This window comes from Lonchura striata, chromosome 10 (genome assembly GCF_050655825.1).
Source record: "Lonchura striata isolate lonStrDom1 chromosome 10, ASM5065582v1, whole genome shotgun sequence".
Taxonomy (NCBI): Eukaryota; Metazoa; Chordata; class Aves; order Passeriformes; family Estrildidae; genus Lonchura; species Lonchura striata.
Window position 1 is genome coordinate 13,539,893 of NC_140712.1, and position 19,191 is coordinate 13,559,083.

The 19,191-nt window shown below is 39.0% G+C and overlaps 1 long non-coding RNA gene across 2 annotated transcripts in view; it reads left to right on the top strand.

Annotated features, from left to right (window-relative positions):
• Positions 1-19,191, top strand: part of LOC110474173 (uncharacterized) — a 352,072-nt gene that overhangs the window by 132,298 nt on the left and 200,583 nt on the right. For both annotated transcript variants that reach the window (XR_014957607.1, XR_002466029.4), the window contains one exon: positions 10,274-10,310. This is a non-coding gene — a long non-coding RNA (uncharacterized LOC110474173). The remainder of the gene's footprint in view (positions 1-10,273; positions 10,311-19,191) is intronic.

Here is a 19,191-nt window from a genome sequence, read left to right on the forward strand (position 1 = left end):
CTAAAAATAGTAGATCACCCTTAGCTATTCCTGCTATTGATTAAGCTGGTATTAAAGGAATAAGGAGTACAAGAATTGCAGCCAGATTTGTGCAAAGTAGTGATCAGAAGTGTGGCAGTCATTGACCATGGTGTTAAGTCAGAAGATTATCTAAATACCAACATGGTACCAAAGTGATAAATGTGAGCAGCAAATGATACGAAGGCAATCTGACCTCTAATGAATGAGTTTAGTGGGGTAAATAAATAACTGCACAAGGTTTTGTTAGTCAGCCAGAGATGCTGGGAGCTGTAGAGACTGCACACTTTCAAAGACAACTTTCATTTGTTCTGGGGGTCCACCATTTGTTCATTCCAGTTGCTGTGTGTATTTTTTCTTTATTTGAAGTGGACTCTTCCATTTATTTCTGCATTTGCTTTGCATCCTCCAGCTGTTTCAGTCCTTGCTTTAGTCCTCTTTAAGGAGTCTTAAGTTAGGCATTGGCAGCTGCTCAGTCTTCATTGGGGTTGTTTTGGGATTAGGGAGAGGTTCCTTATGCTGTCTATACAGCTCTGGCTTTCCTGGCAGGCACTTTGGCCTCTGTCTTTCAGCCCCTTTGACCCTTATGGCTGTTCTAGGGAGGAGCAAAGGGAAAATTATTTCCAGAACCAAGCTGGGCTCTGTAGCAGGACATGTGTGCCTGTGTGCCCAGACATGCCAAGATAAGATGGTTCTGACTTTGTGTCCAGACAATTTGTTTGTCTGTGAGACTGAGTTTTAAAAGAAATAATGTTGGCTTTATGATCTTAATAGCCAAGCAAAGCATACAGAGTATAAAGCTCATAATCAAACTTCTGTTCTTCCCAACATAGTGTTTGTCTGAGTGCAGAATGGTAGGAAGTAGTTATGGAGTTCCTTTATTCATTAACAGAAATAATTGGGGTCATCCTTGTATCAGCAGTATCCTTTCATCTAGTGAATGATTCTGTACAAGTGAATTTGAAATGACCTCATTCTTTAAAACACACTTCTCACATGGTTATGTGTGCTGGCTCTGGGACTCAGGTAGCTGATGATGGGAACTGCAGCAATCTGCAATAGAGATGGGCATTTGGGCTTGAAATGTTACCCAAAATCGAGGTGTGATCCGTGAGCAGCAGGTGAAAGCTGGAATGGTGTCCCATGTGGGATTGTAGTTGAGAAGTTGTAATGGAACAGCTTTTGTTGCTACTCTTCATATGCTTTTTCTTGTCCATAACTAAGGGACCTTACTGCTGGGAGCTGTCAGTCCTGAACACTTACTTACAGATAGACATTTTTTTTCTCCTAAAGAAAGAATAGTGAATGTAATGGAAATTCCATCGTTGTATAGCAAGTATTTAGAGATTTAATTTCAACAATGCTGATTTAATGAAAATTGGCTCCTGCTGCTGGGAACATTTTAAGATGCCCTCCTTCTTTACTGCAGGTGGGTTTTAACTTGCTGGTTTCAAAGCAGGCACTAATACAGACTGTCAATTTCTACTTAAAAGAAGATTGTTATCGGTCCCCTTGATACTTTCTGCCTGACAGCTAAACTTCTTCCTCAAAGAGGTTAGATATACATAACTAAGAAGTAAATACCCCAATGACACATCACAGTGTTTTACAAAAAATGGCAAAGAGAAAGAAAGGCTTAATCTACAATACACTGAAAATTATTTCCTTGAGCTGCATATTTTTGTTCAGACAGAATGTCCAGGGAAGTGAACCAAGGAAATGTCACATAAGTGGCAATCTGCAGAAGACGATGCCTTGGTTTGACATAGCTGAAAAAAATACAGCTGTTAGTCTTGAAAATGTTGCTTTTGCCTGACACATCAGCAAAGTTGGTAGATGGGCTCCTGTTGTGATATAACCTTAACTAAGCACTCCTTTCCTTGGAAGAATGAAAAACCTTGTGGGTTGAGATAAAATCAGTTTTAATAGGTTTTTAATAGTCTCTCCCCGATGCAAAGGAAAACAAGAAATTCACTCATCACTTCCCATGGGCAGTCAAGTGTTCAGCCATGCCCAGGAGAGCAGGGCCCCACACACCTCCTGGTGAAACACGAAGACAAACACCATCCCTCTGAGCATCCACCCTTCCTCCTCCTTCCCCGGCTTTCCCCACCGAGCCTGGCACCACCGGTCTGGGCCATCCCTGGGGCAGCTGGGATCAGCTCTCCTGCCTGGGTCCCCTCCCAGCTCCTTGTGCACCCCCAGCCTCCTCAGGGCTGGGGGGACGGAAAGGCCTTGGCTCTGTGCAAGCTCTGCTCAGCAGGAGCTAAAACATCCCTGTGTCCTCAGCACTGTTCCCAGCACAGATGCAGAGCACAGCCCTTTATTGGCTACAGGGGAGAAAAAACCTATCAGCCAAAACCAGCACAGCCTCCACTAACAAAGCTGTTTTCTATATTCTTGTTAAAAAAAATATAAATAGTTTATGTGAAAAGTGTGAGACTGTTAGATGGTAAATTAAACAGGAAAAAATAGATTTATTTATAGGGAACTCCACCTTAATTTTCCAGCACTTTGAAAATGTAGGTGGATGACTTGGGGCAGAGTGCTAATCCAGTCAGTGCAGGTGGGAAATACCCTGTGCTGCTTTAGACCTTGAAGTTATCTGATTCAGATTCCCTCTGTTGTCAGTGGAAAGACATAGGCTTCTGACATAATTCTTCTCTTCTAGTAGTAGGATAATATTGGTAGGAATTTTTCACCCATTCTTTGCTAATTATAATGATAAACTTTGTATTAAATGTTGCTTCCTTGCCCTATGGAACATTAATATTTGCTATTATTTTTAGATGATACCATAATACCAGAAATGAAAATGGTCTTTGGCTGGTAGAGTTTTTACAATATTTTAATAGTTCTGTAGTGTCGGTGATATCAGACCAGGGATGTCTCCCAAGGTTCACTTGTTGGCACATTTTCAGCTGGGATGTTGGTCATGCCCAGTTCTGTACTTACCTGTGCTGTACATGCCATGATCTGCAGAGGCACAGCAAGAACATGAGCTGGATACTAACATGAGCTAAATCTTGCTGTTCACATGATAAGCCTTCTGCCCTCCTCCCCCCTCAGTTTCAATTTATAGTAAATTCATGTAATGTAAGACCATATAGAGCCTTTGAAGAATGACTTTTAACCTGCCTATTAAGTTAGAACCTAATTTTGTCTAAAATGGCATTTCACAATCTCATGGTATTCCTGAGAGACTCACATCTCAGTCTAATGTTTTACATTAATATCAATGTTTTTCATAATTTTAGAACACCATTCTGTGCACTTCTGTCAAAAGATCATAATTATATGGACATCCTCGATGAACACAATTTTTTTCAAAGCCCTGTGAGCCATCCTCATTGTCATCTACATGGGATGGTTCTCTGTGAGGTGCACATGCTCCCTTCACTTTCCAGTTTTGAAACCATACAGCAAAGATTCATTTGTTGCTCACACACTGTCTAATCCTTTCCAAACTGGCAGGAAAAAGAATTATTCTTTATTCCTTTTGAACCTTTTCTAATTCCACAAGCTTTAACTTAATTTTGAAATGTGTAGATGGCTTTAAAATATTGCAAACTCATGTTCATCTAATCCCAGAACAAACATTTTTAAAAATTCATCTGCCTGCACTAATAGAATATAATCCCTAGAATATAAGTGTTGCTCTGCTTAGAAAATAGAGTGGGCATGTAACATCTCTAAGTTAGCTATTCAATAAAAAGCAACCTTTGCAATCTTGTAAGCTGTATGAAAATGAGAAATGCTGAACCAAGAGGCAATCTATGTTCACACATCATGTTCTTAATCACATTTTTCTCAAATATGCATTGATGGCTTTTGTATTTAAAGCTGCTACTGTTGTTTATTTTTCAATTTCTTCATTAATTCCAGATTCATATGACATTAGGCAATAATTTGCTGAAGTACTGGCATATATTTTATTGCAAAATTACAATCATGCAATCATGCTTGTCAATTATAAAACTGATTGCATTATATGTCCAAGTTACTTTTGCTTCATATAATTTGAAAGAAAAAGAGGGTCCCTAAATCTTCTTGCAGTAGAATAGCTGAAAAAATATTTCAATTATTCATTAGTCACACTAAGATTAATAGCACCCAATCATTGACAAAACTCTGTCCTGTAACAACATGCAATTGTTCATTACTGAAAAGGATGTAATTCTGAGAAACCCATCATTTGATTAATAAAGCTTTATTTGTGTGTCTTGAATCCAAGTTAGCAAGTTTCTGCTCTGTTCCTTAAAACCCTCCCAATGTGGTAAAAATATTTTACTGTGTATTCTGGAAATGATGCAATCACTCCAAAGAGAGGATCATTGTCCAGGTCATTCCAAGTGACTGATGTGTATGGTACATCACTGTGAATTGTGCTGTGTTAGACAGAAAATCCAGTTTATAAAATGTTTTAGGATATTTTCAATTAATCTATTTGAGAAGATTTACCTGTTGTTCTTATTCTTTCAGTCTTACTGTACAGGGCTCACAGCAGTGAACACTGAAACTTTCAGTTTTGTAATGTGAATTCTCCAGAGCAGCATGAAAATTCCCAGCAATAAAAAACTGGGAGTCTTTACTCCGTGAGACTGAATTCCCCAGAAGGCACTGTCAAGGTTGGCTACCAGGCATCAGAGTGCTGGGCTCGGGTTTGAATGTTGTGTCAGGTCTCAGGCTATGGTTTTTGGTAGCTGGTGAATGGAATGGGGCAGACTCTGCTAATGGAGGCATCCCATGGGAAGGGGAGAAGAAAATGCTCCTGGGGGAAGCCAGCAGCAAAAATAGTCCCTATTTAAATGTGCTGTACTTATGCAGTAGATTAGTGGGCAAAGTTCAGAGCACAACACAAAGGAAAGGTTTGCAATGCAGAGCACCCAGGTAACATATGTCACAAGTGTCCCTAAAGTTGTACGGGTCTAGAATAGTCCTGTGAAAAACTGAAGCTCCAGTTACAAGGCAAACCCTTTGTTGTGAGAGGATTTGTTCCATTCTGATATGTACCAGACCTAGAAAAGCAGCTGGAAGTGAATCAGGTGTCACCTTTCCTGGGCTCACCTATAGGTAACTTAGAATTTACAGTGTGTTTTAAATTGCAGTTCTGTCTCTCAGAGAAGAGGTAGAAGATAATGGGAAGGATGACTCAAACTTTCTTAAAGACTTACTGAGGAAATATTTGAAGAGATGGATGTTAATATGTTGAACTCAAAACCTGTGTCATTAATTCCTCTGTAGTGTTTAACATTACCCAATGTAGAAAGGGAAAACAGGCATTCTGGTAGGGATTTTGAACTAGAACTGGGATAGATCCTACTGGTTTGAGAAAGTATAATTGTTTATGGCTGTGGTTTCTGTCTTGTAACTAGATGCTCCTTCCCAGCCTCACCTGGGGTTTTTTAGAAATGATGGGTTTTGTTTTTACCATCAGGAGAGCACCTGAGATGGGCTTGTACTGAACGTGTTCCTTTTCTCAAGAGATTGATCCACAAGATAAAGAATAAAAAGAGAAACAAAAAACTTGCAGCTGTACATTTTTTGATGTGAAAGTTTTACAGAGAAACACATGAGAGGACTTTTGCTCTGTGTCTTGGGTCAGCTGCAGACGAGTATTTGGCTATGTCTTCCTAAAGACTGAAAAAGGAAGAACCAGGTCTGAGTGAGTGGTTATTATACACATGTTTACACAAAGTGTGGAAATTATCCTTGCAGTCTCCTTTTTCCTGCTGCTAACTTGCTGGTGGCAAAGCAGATGTTTCTCACAGGGAATTGCTTGGCTGTTTGCAAACAGCTTCTCCCAGAGACATTCCCAAAAGCATGTAGGTTGCTTCTACACCTGTGTCTTTCTCCAGAAGTCCTTGGCCCCTTTTTTAACCCCAGCTCTTGCACACTCCAAAAGTTTCATTTCTCCTGAGCTCCTTTCTGGTTTAATTATGATAATTAGCTCTACAACACGAGTTTCTCTATTTAATACTATTTAAAAGTATTTCTTGAGTTATCTATAGCAGTAATGTCTAGTAGCTCACAACATGAGTTTCACTACAACACCAACACAAAAAATATTCACTGTATATTAGGAGGAAGCTACTTTTGTAGACCTAAAGTGATAGAAAACTGAGGGCATGTCATATCATTATACCAAGATAGTACTATTAAAAGAGGGAAGTTAAAGTTTAAATACAATTTCATGAAATATATTAAAAGTCTTAGGCTTTTGGGAAGTATAGTAGGAAAAGATTTATCATTATTATCTAAATGAATAAAAATTTGAAGTTTCTCTGTGTACTGGGAATTGAAGATTTTAGCTAGCCTTTTAACAGGAGATCTGGATTCTTTTCAAGTTTCATTACTTTTACAGCATTCTGTTTAATGTTCTGCTTTCCCTCTGTCCAAGATCAGGACAATATCTCACTGTCTTGCTGGCACAGTGAGACATTTACTAGGATGGTGAGATATTTTACTAGAATAGTGAGCAATTAGGTGTGACAAATTAAGCTCTGCAAGTAATTTGAACTTCTCATGTGAAGGCTCCTATTGAAATATGAGCATTGTTTTTTTCTGAACAGGTGGGATAGAATACTGCTTGAATTTTGAAGCTCTTTAGCAAGGAAAACCAGTTCTTAACAGCACCTTTTCTATCAGCTACTTGTTAGAAAGCCTGGAACAATAGCCATATTATGGATTTTCTGTAGGACCCCTGATTTTAAGGGTGTATCCTGCGATTTCAGCCTTCTGTTCTTGCTGTGTTCAGTCTCAGAAATAATGGCTTCTGTACTGTTTCCCTAAAGTCTGTATTAGAGCAAAGTGTAATAACATCAGTGCTCAATTCAGAAGGTGGTAAGGCATCAGTGCCTGCAGCATTATTCACAGTATGAGCACTATATCTGGTGCTGACTGGCTCCTACTATATCACAAAGTGACAGCAAACTTGCTCAACTATGGTTGATCTAAAAAAGCTCTCTTGAGCAGAGTCCTACAGGAAAGCACAGAAAATTGTGGTTTGTGATTTATATTCACCCAGTTTGATGATCTATGTAACTAAATGCTGCATCAGTAACTTTCAGGAGACAAAATGTTTGCTGTTAAAATTATCTCACCTATTTTGAAGAAGTAGCAGGAAATGTGGTTACAGAATATTTTCAAGATGCTTTAGCTCCTCACTTACCAACTGCTCTTTTTGCAAATATACAGGCATAATGCAGAGGCAGACATGAAATCAAGGCTGCACTGAGATCCTTAGCCAGATACAAAGATAAGCTCTACTGCAGTTGACATAAATACATATTATGACAAGCCCATTCTTGATCTTTCACAGTTTGTCCTTTTAAAGTATCACAAGGCTTCTCCCATGAAATCAGTATAGTCTGACATTGATTTTCATGGGATCAGAGCAGGCACATATTATAAAGACTGTTTCATTCTGGTCGTGAAAGGAGCTGCTCTAAAGCAAAGAGTACATTTGTCTTCCCCTGTGTGTATGTCCCTGCAGCCCCAAAGCCTCTCCATTTTTTAGACTTGTGTGGAAGAGGAATTAGAGAGTGGGTTTAGCAGACCCCAGGAAAGTTGCTGGCGATTACTGTAAATTTTTGGCTTTTTTCAGGATGATACATTCTCACTATTACTGTGAGAACTGTCTCTGTCCTTTAGAGCAATGCAGTCTGCTTAAAATTGCCTGGTTCCTTGACATTGTTCCAGCATCCATCAAAACTTCTTTTGATTCTATATATTTACACTGGGTTTGGTTCATGAACAGGTCTACTATTTTCTAAAACGTACTTAAGCGTTTATGTTCCAAGGTGGCAAGGAGATAAGCCCTGATTCCTGATCTAGCTCCTTAGCTGAACAGTGTCTTCAGCTAAACTGATGAACAAATGCAGACAATGTAGAGCCCAATCCCTTTCTGCCTTGTTTGTTTGTTGGGACTGTGGTAGAATTAAATCTGGATGATCCAGGGCAAACCAATTCATGACTGAAGGTTTGAATTTTGAAGGTTTCAAAATTACTTGAAACCTTGGACCCACAGTCCAAGACTTGGGATGCAGTTTGGCATGGCTGAGGAGAGGAAGCTGTTAAGGAGAACTACAAGAAGCAGCTGGAGGAGCTATAGGAATGTTTTCTCTCTTACACAGTTAATTGAACAAGTTTATAGAAACCTTTTTCTTCTGCAGGAAAAAAAATCCTCAAATACTCTAAAAAAATGACATTTCTAATTTTCTTCAGTAAGAAACAATTGGTTCTGTGTGTGTTCATGTCCCAGTAGTCCCGAAGTCTCTATAGACAGCCAGAAGATTTATATTTGAGTGAAAGCCAGTGCATCACACACAGGAGCTTGCAAAAGTACAGTAAACATCCTTCAAACAAATTCTCATGTGCCCTGACTACAAAGTAAATGAAAAGCAATACACAGGGTTGGAAAGAAACCACATTTCTAGGTTGGTTTCAATAGACTCTTAGTTTTCCCAGTGTATTAGTACTCACTCCGAGTCTGCTGCATCCTGCTTTCTCCCTCACAACACAGCTCAGCTGCACTTTGTCTACCACTGTGACATTTTATGGAAAACCAGCATATCAAGGTTTATATTTAAAACAGTAAAAATAATAACTGTTGTTACTCGTGTGGGGTCTGGTTTTAATATCTTAAAATGTAGTCAATAGAGACATAAAAATAACAGTTTTCTAGCCATGCTGAAGAAGCAGGAAAGAAAGTAGACTAAAGCAGAGTCCAGGGTGAGTTTAAATATGCTAAGCTATATCATAGCATTGATTTTTGAACAGAAATCCCCACTGAGTTCAGTGGGGATTTCTGCTTAAAAATCAATGGTGCAGAACAACACCCTCAGATTAAGATAAAAAGATGGAGGATACTTAATTGGTGCCTCCTTGTTGGGATGGGTTTCCCCTATAGATGGAGTTGCTGCTCTTTTCATTAAACAATAGTAAAATCTGAAGGAACTTTTGTGCAAGATGATTGTTATTCTATGCTGTTCTTACTGCAAATCTTAATGTATATTAGATTTCATTAGTTTAATTAAAATGCACATAGACACATATTAAAGTTTTTTTTTTTAAGATTTGAGGTGAAGTCATTAATCTCTTTTTGGGAGCTAGAGTGTCCTGCCTGGGAAGAGAAGGGGCATAAGAGCATAGCCCATGCACTCTTAACACCTGATTGACTGAGGAAAAGGCTCAGACTTTTTCTGTGGTGTTTTGTGCGATTGGAGCCACTTCATACCCTTTAGTGAATATATATTGGGATGCTGGAAGGCAGCACAGATGGGGAAATGAAGCACAGCATCGCTGCCTGACTTGCTGTGTCCTTTCAGGGAAGGGATGGCAGTGGTGGTGGCTAAAAACTCTGTCCCCTTCTCCTGAGACAAGCTCTGCTGCCTGCTCCTTGGAGGGATGCAGGGCTGCTTTTTAAGAGGGCACATTTCATGCAGAGAAGAAAGATAGCCTCAGCGTTCATTTTAAGAAAGCCAATTGCAATTATTTTTGTTAAAAAGTGGATTAGATGATGAAAGGTCTTTCTAAAAATTCTACAATCATAAAGGGAAAAATAGGTTGCGTTTGAAGAAAAAAGTTCCTGTAAATGACTGACAAGAAATGAGATAAAAGCCAACGGCAGAGTTTCAGACAGAATTCCTATTACTTTTTGCCTATTCTTACCTGCTTGTGATTAAGGAAGCAATGGTGTTTTGAATTAGAGCTGCAATTCATCTTATTGGTCAACAGGCCAAACAAAAAGTTTGGTGACTCATTGCCATTACAAGAACCAGTTCTGGGCATTGCTCAGAAACAAATATCTTGTGGTAATGTAAATAAAAGAGAACTTAGAGATTCTGAGAAAAATTTTGACTGGAGGCTGGTCCTGCTGAAACAGATTGTGTAATCTAAGTACTCTTGAGAAAAGCCAGCAAATTACTGTTTTCCTGAAAAGAAATTACAATAAATCTGATCGGAGTCATGCAGTTCTTATAATCCAGTGATGGACACTTTGAGACAAATTCACTGATTCTTGCATAGCCTAGTCAGATCTACTCAAGGTTTATTTCCTTAAGTAATATAATTTTTTTTTTTCCTTAAAAGAAAACATCTCACATAAAAAGATGCCTTTCTGTCTCTGGTTTCTGCTACTTTAATGTAAAAACTCTAAATTTTTGTTTCCTGAAAAGACTAGGGGAAAGAAGCCAGTGTTTATGTAAAACTTAACAAGAAATTAAAATTAAAAATTTTTTATTTTCTCTTTCAGTCTTACCCATGTTCTCATGCTTGAAAGCTCTTGTAGGGTGAGTATATAATTTAATTTATTAATAACAAGGAATGCATGTGTAAGGTACTTTTTTGCTGAGGGCATCTTGTTCCTGTGAACAGCTTTGCCTGAGGTGTCACTGTACTACGGGGAGAAGTTGTCCTAGTCTCTGCTGTGTGGTTTCGTTTCCATCATGTGCCATATTTTGTATGATTTGTTTCTAACCGGTAATTGAAAAGGAGCTCATTCCATGGGAGAAAAATGACTTTTTAACTGTGCTTTTGACATTGGCTCAGATGCATCCCAGTTCAGCCTAAGTGAGGTGACTAATATTTGGCAGGTCTGCATATAGCTCAGCAGTGGCTGATGCAGCTGTCCCATTTGGCACACAGGTTTTTAATTTTGTAATTGGTAGCTTGCCAATAACCACCCATTCTGTACATTTTTCTTGCAAATTGGTGGGGAAGGAGTGACCCTCAGTTTCTGCATGTGCAAAGAAGATGCGAGGATACTGGGGCTGTGTTCATCCTGCTGATGGCCTTCAGGATTACAGTGGGGGGGCAGATATGCACTCAGGGAATAGGCAGGTGTAAGCATTGAATACTAGCCTGGGTTCTCTATTTCCTCCTGTAAGGGGTTGCAGTGTTTGGTTTTTAGCAGCTGACTTCCAGTTGAAGAAACTGTATGATATGATGGCACATATGTGGCGTTTTAGTTATTTTCAAGGTCCTTTGACAAACCAGATGTTTTCCAGATAGTTTCCTTATGAAATTGTACAAAATGTCAAGAACAGAGGCTTTGTGTACTTTAGGAAGTATAGTAAAAGAAACTGAAGAGTGCCAAGGCTATATTATAGCCTATATAATATTATCCAAACAATGTGTTCTAGATCTGGAGTTTAGGACTTTGTCAGTCAGTGCTGGAGGTCATTTCTGTCCAGAACAGGTCCCTAGAATGTGGTATAGACATTACAGAGTTTTTTCTGTGCTTCTGTAGATAAAGAAATTCTCGCATCCTCATAGACACATCTTTTCATCTTGCTGAATACCTCAGCGGGGCATCATTACTCACAGGAGCATGTACTGGAAATTTGGAAGCATTTTTTCTTGGAAAGGGTTGTTAAACATGGAATGTGGTGGAGTCACAGTCTCTGGAGGTGTTCAGGAAGAGACTGGATGAGGCACTCAGTGCTCTGGTCCAGTTGACAAAGTGGTGGTGATCAGTCAGTCAGAGGTTGGACTTGATGACCTAAATGATTCTGTGAGCATGAAAAAAAAAGGTTACTTAGGCAAGGCAGTTTGTTCCTCTCAGAGGAGATGTGATGACTTGAAGTGTATCTGAGACTGCGTCACTCCAAGAGTGAGCATAAGCAATCCCTGTGTGCCAGGGGAAGGGGCACAACTGTGTTGTGACACAAAATAGTCATCAAAAGATTTGATGAGTTGTCAGTAAGAGGGAAAGAGTCAAAATCTAGAGATCTGGATACCCCATCTGTCTGCTGCAGTTTGTGTGCTTGAGAAAGATGTATATGTTTATGCTTCTAAGGTTGAGCACTGATTATCTTGTGATTGTTATTTATTGCTATTGTCGGGTTGGATTAATGTCTGGGGGTGCAGAATCTTTCCTAAACCTTTGTTTTATTGGAAAGAAAAATTCCTCTAGTGACTTTGCTCTGTTCATTTTCTTTTCTTAGATTGCTGGTGCTCATAAAAAGACCTGAAGCTGTGAAAATGCTCTTTTAAAAGTTAATTCCATTCTGAGCCATCATGTCTTTTCAAGGCTCCTCAGCACTTAAGCCCCAGGTCACAGTGCAGTGATAAAAAATATGTATGCTCATAATTAGCTTATAAATAATGCAGTTTTCTCATTCAGACTTCATCCTTTCAACATGCCCATGGATTATTGTTCTCTCTGCGGTTTAAATTTCTGAGCACGCTGTGGCCCAATTTTTCTGCCATTTGGTGGGTTAATTCTCTGTTACAACATGCCCAAAGCAGTCGTGGGGAGTCTGGGCAGGCATCGTGTCTGGTCTTCATTTGTTTTTGTGTCATGAATGTAACAGATAAATGATATGGTTCTTGTCTTCAGGTATGAGTTTGTGTAGCTGAGGTCTGAGCTGCTGATGCAGTTAGAGTCATACTTCACTTCTCTATCTCAAAGGTTTTATATTATAGATAGAACTAGATTGAGCTTGTTTGAGGCCGAGATGCTCTAATAGGTAGTTTAATAGAATAAAGAGTGTGAAAGGAGTCCAGAGTTCACATGAAATATTTGGACATAAAAATGAAAGCACCCTTCAGTTTCTTGGTAAACAACCTTCAGTGCCTCTTAAAAACCTTGAAAGGTTAACTCATTTGAGAGGAAAATAAAAAAAACCAACCCAAATTTGACAATATTTATTAAAGAGATACCTTTCCTTTGACACAAGTTTGCTGGCCAGCTTTAACAAACTGGAATTCTCAATGGCTGCCAGTAACTTGCACAGAGAAAGAGAGAATACTTGGCAAAATTCACCCTAATTAACACTCTGCATATATCTTTTGTTGAATGGGTGCTGTTGCTCACTGAACATGAACCACACTGTCATTTTCAATGGAGATTTCTGTGGCAAAAGGGCAGGGGACAGAAAAAAACTCCTTGATGAAATGCCTCCAGTTTTTTTATTATGCATCCTTCCAAGGGCAAGGCAATCAGAAGGAAGGACAAAAAAGGAAGAAATTTCTCTCAAAAGCAACTACTTGTAGTGTCTTTCTGCCTCCACTCCTCAATACCTCCCACATAATCCACTTCCCCCTGGAAATCAGTATCATGGGGATCCACAAACCACTCTATAAATACAGGAGCCCTCCTCATGCTCTGGTGTGTTTACAGAACTGGTGGATATCATTGCTAGTTTTCAGTCTCCTTTCAAAGCTTAAATGCCTTTCTTTTCCTTTTGTTGAGCTAGAAAGGTGTGAGATCTAGGCTAGAGCAGGAATGCTACTGCAGACTCAGGCCATTACTTGACTTTGAAGGGTTACAGAGCATGAGTTTGGAATCAGAAGACTGGAAAAGATGAAATGTAAAACCTCTCATGAAAATAAAAGGGGCAGACATGGAAAGGAGCCCATAAAAAGTGTCCTATTTCTGTTATATAAGTATCTGAAGTAGAAAAACTGTTGAAAAACTGTTTGGATAGGATAACCACAGCATAGTTAACAAAGAAAAATTCCTGGTCAAAATTAAGGGGGTATTGGTCAAAATCCCATCTCATGCTGCCTTGATTTGGTTTTATGCAGTAAACATAATGAATAATGATGTAATGGAAGACCCAAGTGATGGAGCAAGAACTAAGGTTGAGATTTTCTGGAAAGAATCATCAGAGTGGGAAGAATAGCCAACACTTTGCAGGACAAAGTTAAAAGTCAAATTTGTCTTTGTTGAATGAAGTCTGGTCTGAAAAGGTAGGATGAAATTTAGCAGGAATAAATAGTGCTGTGTTATCCAACTTACACAGAAATAATCAACACAAGTATAAGATGAGAAGCTGCTGATTTTGGTGGATTTGTTGGTTTGGGTTGTTTGGGTTTTTTGTTGTTGTTGGGTTTTGTTTTTGTTTCTTTTAGAAAAAAGTAATGAGATTATAGTGGTTTATAAATTTTCAAGAATAAGAGGAATTTTACCTTTATAAAAAGGTGGAACACAATTCTGGAATGAAAAGAGCATTTCTAAACCACACATTTCATGAGCCATGAAAGAAGAGACTATAGCTATACTACACTATAAGCCTTAGTTGTTGACCTGCTTGGAGAAAAAAAAAAATAAAAGTTGAAAGTCATCTGAGAAAGACATAGTAATGTGCATAGGGATTAATGCAAAATGAAAAAGGTTATGTAGAATTTTGTGGTGACCATAATAAGCAATAGACTTAGAGCAAGATTCTTTAGGGAATGCTTCCTAAAGCAAAGATAATGCACTCCTTGGGGAGTTTTGAAGTTTCACTTGTTGGAGTTCTCTAGGAAAGGGATGAGAAAGTGTTTTAGAAATGACAGAGGTGTAATGGATCCTGCCTTGGGCAGCACAGCATCAGTGCTGTGCAGTGACCCCCCCCAAGCCCCCTGGAGCTCTCTGCTGTTATGGTTTTATGTGGTGGTGTGGTGAAAAGTGTTTTGGTCAGAGCAGCTCATCCATTTCTCTAGGACAATCTGCATTGTTCAGAAAGCATGAAAATGTCCCTTATTCCAGCACTGGAATTACTAGCCAAGGGTTCATTGCATCGTTCAGTATAATCATCATTGCTTTTGATAAAATATTTCATCTCAGAGTTCCTTTGAATTTATTATTATATGATGAAAGACCAGTTTGTGGCTTAATTCACAGATTAGACAGCACTCTGTAATGGAGTTCCTTCAATGTGTGAGTGACACTAATGTGTTTGCTGTGCTGGTGTAAATATTCATAGGGAGATTTTTTGCATTATCTAGTCCGTGCACAGAGTATATTGTGGTCTTGCAGAGATTTCATAGGGATAAACAGAGACTGAATGCTCCAGCAGTAGAAAGTGATGGTGAATAAGAAATTAAAGCATTCCACTTTCTTTGGTGCAATAAAAAATACTTTAAAATTTTTTTCTCCATTGCTTTGGATGATTTGAAGGTCTTTGTAAAGTTTATTTAATCTTTAATTAAGTGACCAACTGCTAACATAAGACAAAAGTTTTCATATTTTTTTTACAGAGAAAATTCATTCAATTCCATTCATAAAATGGACAAAGTTGATGCAAATATTAAGTTGTTGAATTGTGCAGGGAGCTCCTAAAGTATGGCCACTATATACTATTTAAGAAACTATTTTGTTTATGTACTATTTTGTTATATACTGTTTATACTTTATAACTATTTTGTTATATACTATTTAAGAAACTATTTTAATAGTAAGAAACTATTTTGGATTGCAGTGTGGAAAGTTTAGACCTTTCAATGATTTGCTGTTTCTGTGCAGGAGAAACATAGAATTGCTGTGCCTGTATTTGAATTGACGTTAAGGATTTGTGTGTTCCCAGGAAGTCCTGATTTTAGTTAAATAAAATCTGAAGCGGTGAAAATCTAAACTTCTCATCTCTGATTTAAACCTTTTATGTTTAGATGCATCAGATGATCAGGGCATTTTGGGGACATTATATAGTTAGTTTTTGGGCTTTTTTTTTTTCCTTATTTTTTTTTTCTTGCTGCTTATTTGGGAAAAAACACTATTGTGCTCCTTATGTGCTCCATAGAACAACAAATGTCAAAGGCTGAAGTCCCCCTGGCTGCATGACTCCTTCCCCTGGCTGAGACAGACATTTCACAGGGTGCTTCCTTTAGGCAGAGCTGAGAACAGTGATATCAGGGGGGAACCCAATAACAAAGCCCTGCTGCCTAGCCTTTGTGAACAGCAAATGTGCAGCAATTCTGTCTAGAAGATGATATCTTACTGTTGAGCTCTTTGATCTGTCTTGGTTTTTTAATTGCACTTTTTTATTTCTGAGATAGGTTTCACGGCCAGAAACCTCCATAGGAAGTTATTTTTTTTGGCCATCCTCAAAGGCTCTTTTGTCAATTTATTATCACAATAGCCAGATATGCACATGGAGTAAATCAATGTAGGTTAACTTTTTAATGGGAAAGGCATTCTACATTTTTTGGCATCAGTCTGTATCTTTTTTTCAATTATAAAGTCTCTCACTGGGCTAAGCATTTGTCTGGTAGGTGCGTGTATCAGTGACAACTTAATATTCAAAGGTCAGACTGCAAAGATCTGGTCAGTGTGATGGCATCTTTGCTCTTTAATAATCAGATGGGATGTCTGTGATCTCTTGAAGTGCTTCTTCTAGGTGGCAGTGTACCACTGCAGCAGTTAATTGCCTGTTAGCTTCTTGGATCAATGTAAAAGAGAGATGTGAAGATTTTTCCAAAGTATTTTCTTTTTTTTCTCCCAACACAGCTCTATTTGAACACTTTCCTCTGATTTATTCAAGAATAACCTGACTATGTGAAACTTCAATACTCAATTTAGGCAGCTGCCTAGGAGTTTTTTTTTTTCGTTTGGTTTTTTTTTTTTTTCCTAGAGGCTGGTAAAAGAAAAGGGGAAATTGTGCCTGCTCTTCACTGGAGGTTGATGGTTATTCATTACATAGGGTCACTGAGAAGAGGTTTGGTTTCTCAGGTTCCCCCATGTGCCTTGGTGTTGTGCCTCCAGTGGGGTCAGTGATTCTACATAATTTTTAAGCTTTTTCCCATGGGGGGCTGAATTAACTACTAATGTATTCTGCAAATATTTTGGAGTTAGTGAAACCCTATAGCTGTGTTTTCCTGTCGACTCCTTACTGTTTTTTTCTTGATTCCTCTTCCTTTTCCCTCACACATGGAATGATTCCATGTGCAGCTGCATTTATTACCAGCTTAGATGAGCAAGCTTATTTGCTGGACTTTTAGAACTGGCTTAACTAAACCACCCCTGACCTTAATGGCTATTAAGGAAGTTATGTTTTAATGATCAGACATACCCTGTCTGAGGAATAATTTGTATGGATGCAAATTTCTGCCACTGTGGGTACAGCATGAGCTGCCCACAATTTGTGTCTGGGGCATTGCACTCATTTTAGGTAGATATTGTAGAATCATAGAATAGCTTGGGTTGGAAGGGACCTTTAAAGGTCAACTTGTCCAGTGCCTCTGCTATAGGCAGGGTTGTCTTCAACTAGACCAGGTGACTCAGATCCTATCCAACCTCACTTGGAATGTTTCCAGAGAAGGGGTCAAATCAAATCCACATCACATCCAGAGGGAAAACACTTCAATCTCTTCCCTTGTTCCCTCATGCAGTCTCTCCATCATAGAAGGCCACTGGGCTGGTGGAGCTGTGCAGTCACAAATCCCATCCCTGTCCTGCTCTTGCCTTAGCACGGCTCCAAGAGGATCTGTTCCGTGATGCTCCTGGGCACAGAGGTCAGGCTGACAGAGGTCCCCAGTCCTCTCTTCTACCTTTTTTAAAAGCAGGTGCAGTCCCTTTTCCCAATCATCAGGGACTTCACCTGACAGCTGTGACTTTTCAGATATGGAGAGTGGCTTGGCATCTATATCAGCCAATTCCCTCAGAGCCCTGGGATGCATTTCAGGTCCCAGAGATTGTTCAGCTTCCCCAGGTGTCAGAAATCTGGAATAATGGATGTAGCTTATCTAGCTGAGTTATAGCTCCCTGAAAAAATCTAAGAACTGTGGGATCCCAACATTTCAGCAGCTCTCATCTCTTTAAATTCTTTCCTTTATAAGATCTTGGATCTTAAAATAAAAAGGAAATTTAAAAATTAATAAGAGCAGTAAAAAATGTATCCTGGCTTCCATCTCTTTAAAGATTTTCTTCTGTCATGGTCACAATTCCAAGGAGGCAGAAAACAACAATACTTTAGACATCAACTTCACCCTGTTGAAAAACTTTTGGGTTTTTTTGGCCACAATCATGTCATTACATCCAGTGTAAATGTTGATGTTGGTTTGGGAGAGTCCCAGTAACTCACAGCTGTTCTATCCCTGCAGAAGAAGCTCTGAAACACAAGAAATGTGCAATTTGCTATTTTGGGGATCTATTTTACCACTTCAACATTATGAGGAAAAAGAAATCTTGTGCTTGCAATTTTTCATTTTCCCCTCTTCACAAGCTGCCAGAATGCTATGATGCACATAATAGTGGTCAGTATTGTAACAGAAGTTTTACCAGGATGCCTTTGAATGCCTTTCCATCCTAGGTGACCATATGTTTCCAAATAAATATGACTCAGGGGAGAAGGAAGAATTTTAAATTAACCCAGTGTATGTGTAAGGATATGCTATGCTTATAAAAATGAAGTAACTTTTGGTTATCTTATCACTGTGAAACTGATCAAGTACTTTCAGCAAAAGACTCCAGACACATCAATGTACCTATGTGAAAGCTTTTGAAAAATTAAGGCTGATGTGTTGACAGCTGTAATACCACTTGCTTTTAATCCTTGGTTTCTTTTTTCATTATTAGGGATTCCAGAACATGGGTAGGGGAAGATTAGGTTTATCCACTAACAATATAAAATCCTGTAATCCCTTGAAAGTTTAAAATCTTCCTTGGGCTGAAGAAGGAACACTTTATCAATATGTACAGCTATGGCCTCTTTAAAGGATAAAAACCACATCTCCTAGCTTAAGGGAAGAAGAATCATTTTATATTGGCCTAAGGAATTTCAGTTTTGAACCTGTGCTTCAATTCATGAGAAAGACTTGAGCGAAGCTGATATTATTATAGTGTTATTTTGATCCAGGGAAATACCTGTTTTTTGACTCATATATTGCTTCCTACCTGGTGCTTCCTAAGAGCTTTACAAGGGTCAGTGAGTGCCATGGAACTCCTCTGCCAGGTGTTGTCATGGGGCCTCTGGAGTCCTTACTAAATAACAACCCACAAAGCCACAAGCACCATCAGAAACCTGGGAAAATGAATTTAATTGTCTCAGTGTTGTCTAAGTGAAAGTTTACTGCTTGTAAGAGTTAATCAAATGCAATTAAGCAAAAGGAACTTCTTTTGGAGTGCTGGAACCATGAGAACATGCCATGCAGAGTTGCCACACAACCAACACCAATGCCCAAACACCCATGTAGGGCAGCTGCCAGCTGGTTGCTCTCTCTTCTAGGGTGATGACACACTCATAGATTGTCTCTGAGGGCACTGTTGAGCTTCTGTCACCTTTCAGAGACTGGCAAGGGAGGTGGGATCTGATCTTGAATCAGCTGGAACATGGAAGTAGAGCTAACTGGTGTTCCTGCTTAGAGTGGAGCTCAAATCAGCAGGGCTGTCAGGTCTCTAAAATGATGTTTCATGAGAGATATGCTGTACTGAACCTCAGCTTGCCTGAAGCAAATGGTTTTCCTCTT